This window comes from Peromyscus californicus, unplaced genomic scaffold (genome assembly GCF_007827085.1).
Source record: "Peromyscus californicus insignis strain IS unplaced genomic scaffold, ASM782708v3 Scaffold_24__1_contigs__length_46423439, whole genome shotgun sequence".
In the NCBI taxonomy this organism is placed as follows: Eukaryota; Metazoa; Chordata; class Mammalia; order Rodentia; family Cricetidae; genus Peromyscus; species Peromyscus californicus.
In genome coordinates this window covers 15,569,765-15,580,409 of record NW_026294535.1, presented here as the reverse complement: position 1 = coordinate 15,580,409, position 10,645 = coordinate 15,569,765, and the positions used below count along the sequence as shown (strand labels likewise).

General features: G+C 40.8%; 1 pseudogene; it reads left to right on the top strand.

Annotated features, from left to right (window-relative positions):
* The first annotated feature begins 1,199 nt into the window (after positions 1–1,199).
* On the top strand, positions 1,200–6,979 carry LOC128119544 (14-3-3 protein theta-like; annotated as a pseudogene).
* The last annotated feature ends 3,666 nt before the right edge of the window (positions 6,980–10,645 follow it).

The window sequence follows — 10,645 nt, the reverse complement described above, 5'->3', positions numbered from 1 at the left end:
CAAACAGTTACAATTACTCAAGAACACTTTTAGTAGGAAAACAAACATGTAGACCTCCACTCCCAACATACACACACCCATTGACAGCCCCCAACCCACAAAGCTCTCAAATCATGGACCAGGAGTAAGTAAGGACACAGGATGCATTTAAGGAGTAACACAGTGGATTTCAATTGAAAAGTAACAACCAGAGATTAAAGATCTTTGTGATGGCTCCAGAATCGGCACAAAAGTCCAGACTTCTTGGGGGCTTCTGTTGATCTCACCAGGATTTGATAGAGCAGAGCCCTGGGGAGTGAGTGCTAAATTTATGCAGACTTAATAAAGTCTTCGAAAGTAATAAGAGTCTTGGACCCCTGCACCCAGAAGGTACTGTAAAAGGAACGGTTGTTTACCTAAATGAAAGAACATCAGCATTTCCTTAATTACAGCTCAAACCCAGGGTCACCTACGGCTGACGGTCACAGGGCTGTTACATCTTCTGCCATATGCAGACAGAGCTTTCAGCAAGAAGCAGTTGAAGCTGTCTCCTGTCTCTTGTTCATTTTGTTGTGTTTGTGAAGACATGTTTTAGCTGTGTTTATAAACATTTTCTTCTCAGAGAAAGCCTTTGAAGTATAAAGACAACACTAAAAGTATGAACACAAGCTGCTAAGAAATAAAGGACATGCATTGGTAAAGGTTTTGTTTTATATGCCTGGAGACTGCAAAATTACAGTCACAGTTATTGTCCCACCTTCCTTGAGTGAACCTGGTAAATTCAAGATATACTAAAGGGTTGATTTCATATCTGAGATTGTCCTAAATAATGTCCTCCAAATTTGCATGGAAAGAGAATTGCTGCCGTGGGTTATTATGCAACAGTTCTTAGTATGCAGGAACAACTACACAAAGATCCCAAAAATTCATTGCTTCTGGAATCCCCAAAGACCAGCTCTAGGCTGGACGAGTCCTTCTAAAGATTCTTAGGACTCAAGCTTCAGTTACCTCTGGACCAAGGTTTATAACAGTGAAAGGGAATCAGAGCCACCAAAAGGAAAAGTACGAGAACAATTCAGAGGACCAGGCACAGGCTACCAGTTCAGACATGAGGGAAAGTTTCCACCCCCTTGTGCAGTAAAATGCTATCCAACACTGAGGGTTGCGTGTCTTAATCTGTCTTGTGATGCTGTGACAGCATCCCTGAGACCAGGGACCTTATGGTGGTGACAGAAGCCTATTCATTAGCAGCTGTGAAGGCCGGGAAGATCAAGATCAAGGCAATGGTATCTAGTGAGGAACTGCCTGACATGTCATCAATGAGGAAAGGCAGAAGGGCAAAAATACAGGAGAGTAAGCCCACTCCTGTGAGGTCTTTGGCATATTATGTCAAATACTCGAGAGTAGTCCAGGCCTCTCTTCTGTACATACACCGGAGCTGATTTCTGCTCACGTTTTAAATGCTGAAGAGAAAGGGTTTTACCATTCCTGACACCCCTGAGGTTGACTTGTCTAATTAGACTGTCAGAAATGGCAGTACGGTTTCACAATACAGGCACAGCCCGGAGACAAGCGGTCAGTTCTGTGAACATATCTCATCACCATCCCTGACCACTGTCTTCCCGTCTCCTCTCCCCACTAACAAACCCTCACCCTCTGCCACATTTTTGAAAGACTCTGATGTACCAGTCAAGAAGATCAGAATCCCATCTGTCAAAAGTGTGTGTGGTTTTGCTAAAGAGGATCCTCACAATTACCAAAAAGTACGTTCAAGTGTCGATGTCAGAAACGCAACTGTCCTGAAAATCTGTCAACTCTAGTTCTCTTTGAATTAAGATGCGTAATGAAATACAAGAAGTCAACAAATAGTTTTTAATGTCACTCTTCCTTGGGCCTGATATCATCAGTTACTAAACTCCATCGATTTCAGTTCCTACAATATTTCCCAAATCTTCCTAGCTCTTTCCATGCCCATCTGCCAGAATAGCCCAACCTTCCATGATAACTTTATGACATGACAAGCCACAGTTCTAATTGGCTCTTGCATACTCCATTTTGACCTTGTCTCATTTATCCTTTCTCTTATAGACAGGGTCTTATAGATTGGTTTTTAAACCCAGGTTACCCCTCATGTCTCCCATGTATTAGTGACAATGATGTATTCATCCTGTGGGGAGATCCTGTCCAGCCTGCAGTGTGTGATTATACCGATCTTCATGCCCCAGCTTCATCCTCTATGCCTCTTGCTATCTGAGTACTACTCAGAAAGACTATGCAAACTTAGCTTCTGTTGACTGGCTATCCTTGCAATCAATTCCTCTCTTCAGTTACTTGCTTAATTTCTTTTGATCCTCTTGATCTTGACTTGAAAAGTAAACGCCATGCAAAAACATCCCTAATTGCTTCTCTCTCCAAACACAAACACACACACACACACACACACACACACACACACACACACACACACACACACGAATTCTCAGTTGCAATCTCCAGTTATTCTCCAGCATCTTATAATTCTCCTCTGATGCTGTGTCTGATCCACATTCACCAGTATGAGTTGTATATTGCATAACACTACCTGTGGAACAGAAGTTACCTAGGGGCTGAGACTCCTGTGTGCTTTTGATGACTCTATTCAAAATAGCACAGTCCCTGGCACATCCTGTATTCTGAATAGACAGAGTGAATCACCAGTCAAGCTCTCTTGATTCCCTATGGCTCACAGGACACATTTTTCTATTTCAATTTTCTTTTTGCCAGATGCATAGATGAATTTCATATCTCATCCCCCAAAGAACCACTTGTGCCATCTGAATCAGACATCTAGGATGCACCTGTGGCTTCTCAGTTCTCATTTACTGGGACATCAAAGGCACAGCCCTGGCTTTTGATTGTCAGTCATATTTTATTCAGGACCAGCTCATCGATGTTGAACTTTGAGTGTCGTCCTTATTTTCCTGTCTGCGCCATCTTCCTGTGCATTCATTCTGAAGAGAGAGCCATCCAGAAATTCTCAGGTTGTTGGCTTGGATTGAATTGAATTAAAATTTCAGAGTTTACCTTTTATGTAAATATGATTCATACATCAAAACAGAAACAGCTATAAGGCAACATAGTTCATATGCATTGGAATTTAAATAGCTTCTTTTTAGGAGGTCTGATTTATCAGCAATTACATAAAGTTGCAAAAATACAGATAAGCTTCTTCTTCTAATCCTTTCTTCCCTGCATTCCTCTCCTCCTTCCCCTTTCTTGTTACTTCGGTGAAAAATTAAGCACATAGCACATAACAAGCTTCTCCAGTTGAGCAATACCACATTGCCTGAGCTCTGAACATCTCCATAGCTATTTCTGTACCTATACCACCAATTCCATCTATACCAATCTCCTTGACTAGTAGCAACTAACTTTTATAGAATTCACCACATCACCCAGATTCTTAAGGTTTTAGGGTTGACCTGTGCCTTTAGATTTCATTTTGTATAGATGACAATTAGCTAAATACTTTGGCTCTGTGCTTTTCATGCCTGCAAGCTTCCTAATGTATAAGTGATGTAACTAACCCATTTTTCAGTAACAATAACATGAGATCCAAGTGAACGACAGAGGTTATTCACTGGCCACATGTGGCAATAGCAGGATGTAAGCCTATACTAATTTTTTTCCCCTCCATTGCTTTGCACTCAAGAGACTTTGTTGCTACGCTTAATTCTGGTAAGTTATTTACAGTATAAACTGTATTGTTTTCTTAGCATCATTTCAAAACTGTGCTGTTGCATTGGAAATGCCTGTAAATATCTGGTTAGGAAAGAGTTTGGTCTCATTCAGAGAAGTCTGTCTTCTGTCCACTGGTCTTAGAAAGTTGTCATTAAACACTAAGAATTTCCTGAGTATGATATCTTTTTATCCATAGTGAGCCTTTGAGGCCACACCTGAGAGTCTGTTGATAAAGTGATTCATGAGTATGTCTTGTCCCTCTGTTCATGTGGCACCAGCCTGACCTGTGGAGAAAGTTTGAACTTATCCAATTATGTTGTCAATCAGTCCAACCCTGGACTCCAAACTGAATTCCAGGCTTGCAAAGCTTTCTATCTTTATCATAGGTCTATGTTGCAGAATAGCATTCTCTGAGGAAACAGGAAGCTTCAGGTGTGGAGTCTTCCTAGACTCTATCTCATGGGAGTGTTCCCTTGACTGTCAGAAATTGTGACCATGATGATAAAGACTCCTAGTGAGTCCTATCAGAGAATTGTCCAACCTGAGGGTGTTTGGGGAAACTCCCCCAATTTTAAAGGTACTGTTAAAATGAGAAGAGAGGTACCTTTTGACTTTGTAGTTTCACTAACAGCACGTGATATCTCAAAGCAAACTCAAAAAGCAGCAAAAAATATACACAGAATAAATAAAAGGGATTTATTGTAAGTATGTACTAGAAGTCATAAACCATAGAAAGAAAAATGTTTGACATTACAAATTAATAAATGTGGCAGTCGCAGAATGAAATTTAAACCATGTGGCCTTTTCCAATGAATACTTTAAGTTGCAATATTTTTAAAGTTTTTTCATAAGATTAAACATAAATTATTGATATAGAAAGGTGAAATCAATGACTTACTACCTGGAAACTTGAAAAATTATGTCTATTAGCATCTTCATTCCAATCCCTTGATCGTACTTATCACTATAATCTATTCCTAATCACATTCCTGACCTCACAGGTTATGTATTATTTTCTTATTTCAGTATTTCATGTGTTTGCCTTTCTTCCAGATGTAATTATCTCATCTCTGTATCAGACTAACATATATTCATCTTTAAGGCATACATGAGATTAAACTTAAATTGACATATTTTTTGCCTCTCTTTTCATTAGATTTATTTCAAAATGTGACTTAATGAATATTTATAAGGAATGAATATACACAAACATGCAATCAGTAGATGTGAGTATGAAAGTTGGTCTTTTTATATATAATGCAAACTTTACATTTGTAAATTATTGGTTGAAATATTAAGGCAACTCCACATAGTTAAAAGGGAGGTTTATTTTGTGGGTTAACTTACAAGTGAAGGGATAGGTTACAGGGTCTGGGAAAGGTGAAGCACAGTCCAGTGGTGTTCTCTGGAGAACTCTGCTTGGTCTGCCTCCAGTGTCTAGGATCCAGGAACCAAGAGAGCCAGCACATCCGGATCTCGGGTCCTCAGGGCTCTGTCTCTGCTCCGCTTTGTAGGCATGACAGTTACCGAAGCCTCAATGGGGGTAGTACTTCCAGGTCAAAGCTGCAACAGCTACCCACTACAGTAAATATGTAAATACATGAACTCAGAAGCATTTCCTGACTTAGCCATGTTGTCCTCAGCCCATGTACATTTTTTCATATTTGTTTACAGTCTGCATATTGTCTTTGCTGAAGTGTCTGTTTAGGTTTGCTGCCCATTTTTAACTTCAATTGTTCGTTTTCTTACAGCCAGTGTTTAGGACTTCTCGGCAGTGTTTGGATAACTGTTCTTCATGAGATTTGACTTTTGAAGACATTTTCTCCACAGTTTGTCTTCCCTTTGTCTGGCTTCTCACCGTCACCCTTTCATGTGTATTATGTGATTTAAACATGAACCATGAGAAATGGTACTCAAAATCAAAACCTACTTAGCTAAATTTGGGGCATCTGCATGTTTGTTAGAGGTAAGACTACAAGAAATCTAGTAGTTGTATATATGGAGCTTCTGCCAAGGGATTCATAAGAAAGCATTAAAGAACTCAGAGTATGACAATGATTGAGGATTAGTCCTTTTATAACAGAGCTGTGGCAGTTGCACTGGACGGCACTTTGTCCCATGACCCAGGGCTATGGAGAACAGGCTAATGGAATGAGACTTCTGGATTAACACAGAACAAGTTAGGTTCTGGAACACAGACTGTGTTCACACTTTATCACCTGTTTTTACCCCAAGTTGGACCTCAAAATTAACCATGTAAAGGAGTTTTTTAAAGCCAATCAGATCTCTGTCAGGGGGTGACAGTTCTTCATCAACCAAGAATGTGAATGTGCTGGTCTCTGTGTTTCCTCCACTCTGTCCAGTTGATCATTATGTACAACATATGTCCCACATGTAATATATTTCTTTAAAAAAAATCTACTTCTATACACATCCTATTTAATTTAGTACAATGTTGACTATAGCATATAGATGTAATTTACACACACATACACACACACACACACACACACACACAATTCCAATGTAAGCATATAACAATTTGTGTGTATTTCTATTTCTGTTGGTGAACAACCCATCTTCCCTGTTTATTGGACTATTAAGAGTATAATAGTAAGGCAGAATTTATGTCTCCATTGTTATAACTGTATCTCTAACTCTTGGTCATTAAATATTACAGTGATTAATAAAAACTGATTAAGAGAGGGGACTCCTGTGTGACAGAGCAGGATGTCAAACTATCCAATGAGGAAAGCAAGTTGCTGCCAGTGGCCCACAGGAACATGGTCAGGGCCACAGATCTGCCTGGAGGTCCATCTTGAGCATCCATCAGAAGACTGATACCTCAGACGAGTAGTTGCAGGTGATCAAGAACTATTGGGAGAAAGTGAAGTTGGAGCTGAGGTCCTGGAACTAGTGGACTTAATAGTCAATGCAATAATCCAGACAGTAAGGACTTCTATCTGAAAATGAAGAGGGATTATTTCTGGCACTGTGTTGAAATTGCATGTGTTGATGATTTAAAACAAAGGATAAAATTCCCAAGGAGCTTTCCAAAAGGTATTTGATACAAGCAAGAAAGAGATGAAACCTACAGGTCTAATCCACCTGAGGCTGGCTCTTAACTTTTCTGTATCTTGCTATGAGGTTTTTAATAAACAGAACTTGCCTGAACACTAGCTAAAATGGCTTTCACTGGGGCCATGATAGAACTTACACAATGAATGAAAACTGGGCAAAACCAGCATTCTCGTTATGCATTAGCTTGGCGACAACTTAACTGTGGACATCAGAAAATGCAGAAGAATGTGATTCAGGAGAAGAGGGTAAAAACTAAAGCCATCCAGGAGGTCGTCCTCCATTCCCTCAAGAAAACCTTTTTACGCCTCCATTCATTATTCCCCTTGACTTTCCTCTAGCAAGGAAGCCCATTCATGTGTATGGAGTCAATTGTTTATAGTCTTTTCACACTGCAGCTTTGGGAAGACTCCATCCCTAGATTTGTGTTGTCTTAGCCTTCCTTGTGTGCAGTTACTCATGTAGAAAAGTATCAATAGCTTCATTTTACATAAACATGAGTGAATCCCAGGCACTCATGCAGAGGGCTAAAAGCATATTTTGTATTTAAGTGTTTTGTGTTCTGGGGAGATATGAAAATGTAGTACCTTACAATTTAAAGCTTTCCCTTAGGTCAAGCTTGGGGAATCCTGCTGAAGAGGGGGAGGAAAGACTATAGGAGACAGAGGGGTCACGGACATCACAAGAAAACCCACAGAAACAACTAACCTAGCTCATGGGGGCTCACAGAGTCTGAACCAACAACCAGGGAGCCTGCATGGGACCAACCTAGGCCCTCTACATATATGTGACAGTTGTCTAGCTTGGTCTACTTGAGGGACTCCTAACAATGGGAGCAGGGGCTATCCCTAACTCTTTGGCTGGCTCTTCAGAATGTACTTCTCATACTGGGCTGCCTTGCCCAGCCTTAATACAAGGGGAGGCGCTTAGTCCTATGGCAACTTGACCTGCCATGCTTTGTTGACACCCATGGGAAGACTCTCCCTTTCTGAACAGAAACAGAGAAGGTGTGGATGAAACAGAGAAGCAAAGGGGGGTGGGGGAAAGGGAATGGGGGGGAAGGAGCAAGGGGAAACTGATTGGGATGTATAATTAATTAATTAATTAATTAAGGTTTTTCATATAACTCCTTGATTTCTCCATTTGCCCTCTGACCTCTGACTTTTCTCTGGGAGGTCCTTTTCAGAAGCAACTTGCCCATGCTATTACTACATATTCCTCTTTCAGCAGGAATCTGGAATATTTGATTTAATGGGAAAGCAGTAAGTCTACCCAGGCTTAGGTCACAGATTGAAACACTTTCTTCTAAGTCACATATTCTGGAGGTTATAGATATCTGTGATAACAGGGAGTTTCCTTGTGCATTCTTCATAAGCTGCTGTTTGAGTTGGCAACTTCCCTTCCCAACCCATCCCCCCAAAAAATTCATTTCCTCCTGCCTTCATAGCTCTGGTGTTCAGTTTACCTTGTAATAAAAGTAGTGTCTTGCTGCCAGAATATAAGTATTGCTTTGGGCAAATTAAAATGTATGTCCTTTCTTAATATTCTAGAAAGAGGAAACAAAGCACACAAATCCAAATCTAAAGACTTAGTACTCTTCTAAGCAGATTTGTGCATGTGAGAGAGTGTCCAGTTTGTCCAGTGATTTTTATCTTGAGACAATTGGACCACTATATTGTGTTTGCTAATCTTTGACTATAGTCCCACAAAATCCTCATGGAAATGTTATGCCCTATGTAACATTAGAGTAATATAAAACTGTGTTTTATAAAACAAAAAAAAAATGCTACAAAGAAGAAATGGCAGTTTGTGAGTGGACGCTGGGATATTGATCCTCTATGGAGGAGAAACAGATGGAAAACTCAAAGAAACACAGACAAAAGCTGTGAGCGTCTGAATCTTTCTATGTGCATATACGACCTGCAGTAACCACAGAAACCAGCAAAGTAAGGAAGTGAGGGGACCCGTAGAGAATGGATAGTAGGAGACAAGTTCAATGAAGGGAAATTGGAAAAATAGGGAAAATTTAACTGGAGGAGGTCAGGGAGGGTAATAGAGAGGGGGAAAGAGAGGAGGGATAAATACAGCTTGATATTTGAGGGGAAAATCCATAGGGAAACATTATTTTATGTTTGGTTAAAAATATACATGTAACACACACACACACACACACACACACACACACACACACACACATATATATATATATATATATGTATGTATACACATACGTATGTGTTCATGCATTTTAAATGAAGTCATGCCACTAGGGATGATAATATTCTCCCCAAGACGCAGCAAAAACCCTAGTCCCAGCAAGGGAGACCTTTCTCTGAGTTGTTGGCCAGTGGCATCCGGGAGACCCTCAAGACAATATATGCTATTGCTGCTACCTTTGGCTGCCTCCTAGAAAGTGAAGGTGAGCCCCTATTGCTGAAGACACACCACAGATGTCAGACAAAAAGGTTGGAGAAATCAACCTGGATATAACCTGGAAGCCTCCTCTTTGATATGGTGATATTTTATTTGTGCTGAAATGTGATTTTATTTGTATGTTTACAAACAAAAGTGCCTGGGGGTCAGAGTATTTAGCAGAAGTCTGGCAGTGGTAGCACATGCACTTAATCCCTGATCACATGACAGGCAGATCTCTGTGTGTTCAAGGACACCACCAGCATGGAGACACACGCCTTTAATCTCAATACCAACCATAGAGACCTGGAGGTCTGTATAGACAGGCAGTGATGAGGAGGTCATGTGGTTGGGTTTATAACCAATGAGAAGACAGAACAGAAAGTCAATAAAAAGACAGACACACAGGAAGTAGGTCTCTTTCTGAGGGGAAGGATAACAGCCACAGCGAGGGGTAAGAAGGCGGTCTTGGTCTTAGCTCTTGGCTGCTGCTCGATCTCTGGGCTTTTAACTCTGCATTTGGCTCTGTGTTTCTTATTTAATAAAACCATTCAGAATCACATCTACACTTTGATGACAAGTTCTCATAGTGTCTGACAGTGCTGTGCAGGCTACCAAGGGAGAGAAGCAACCACCCAGCTGGAAGGCCTGAGAACCACAGTAACTGGCAATCTATCCCCGAGGGAGTGAGAGTGGCACTTGGAGGTAACCAATAGCTATGTGATTGAACTTCAGGCCTGTTCAATTGGAGGGAACATAGCCAACTACCCATGGCTAGTGAGGTCATGGACCCTAGATACAAACTGATTACTGCAACTTTCCTAATTCAATGTAATTTCTAACTTCATTCTAAATACGTACCCTTATAACCATGGATAAGTGTAGTTCTTATTCCTTGTCAAAGAAGTTTCTTTTTCCGGCAGACAGAAACCATTACGGAAATACACAACTGGTCACAATGAAGAGCACAACTGACCATGGGATTTCCAGGTCCAGTCAATATGTCTACAGTGCAACCCGCCCACCTAATGCTCAGAGAACAGAAAAAGAGAGGATGAAAAGCATGTAAGCGCTAGAGGACCAAGACGGCTACCTTGAGATGGTGTCTTCTCTACGACAGGGATGTTGTGCCCATGAAATCTCCACAATATGGTCACCTAAACAGGACTTGAAGAATCATAACACCAGCTGACCATGCCAATGTAGATGAAGAACATCTCTCAAGGCTCTATCTCTACATGCAGAGCCACAAGCAATTAATGGATGCTGAGACAGACAGGGAGATTCAGTCTTCTCCGGGGATGAGCTCCCTGACACGTTTATTTCCAATCCCAAGTGCTCAGCACCAAACACATGTACAGACAAGCAGTGCTAGATAGATTCAGCAGGTTGTAATTATATATACAAGTGTGTGTGTGTGTGTGTGTGTGTGTGTGTGTGTGTGTGTGTAACAATG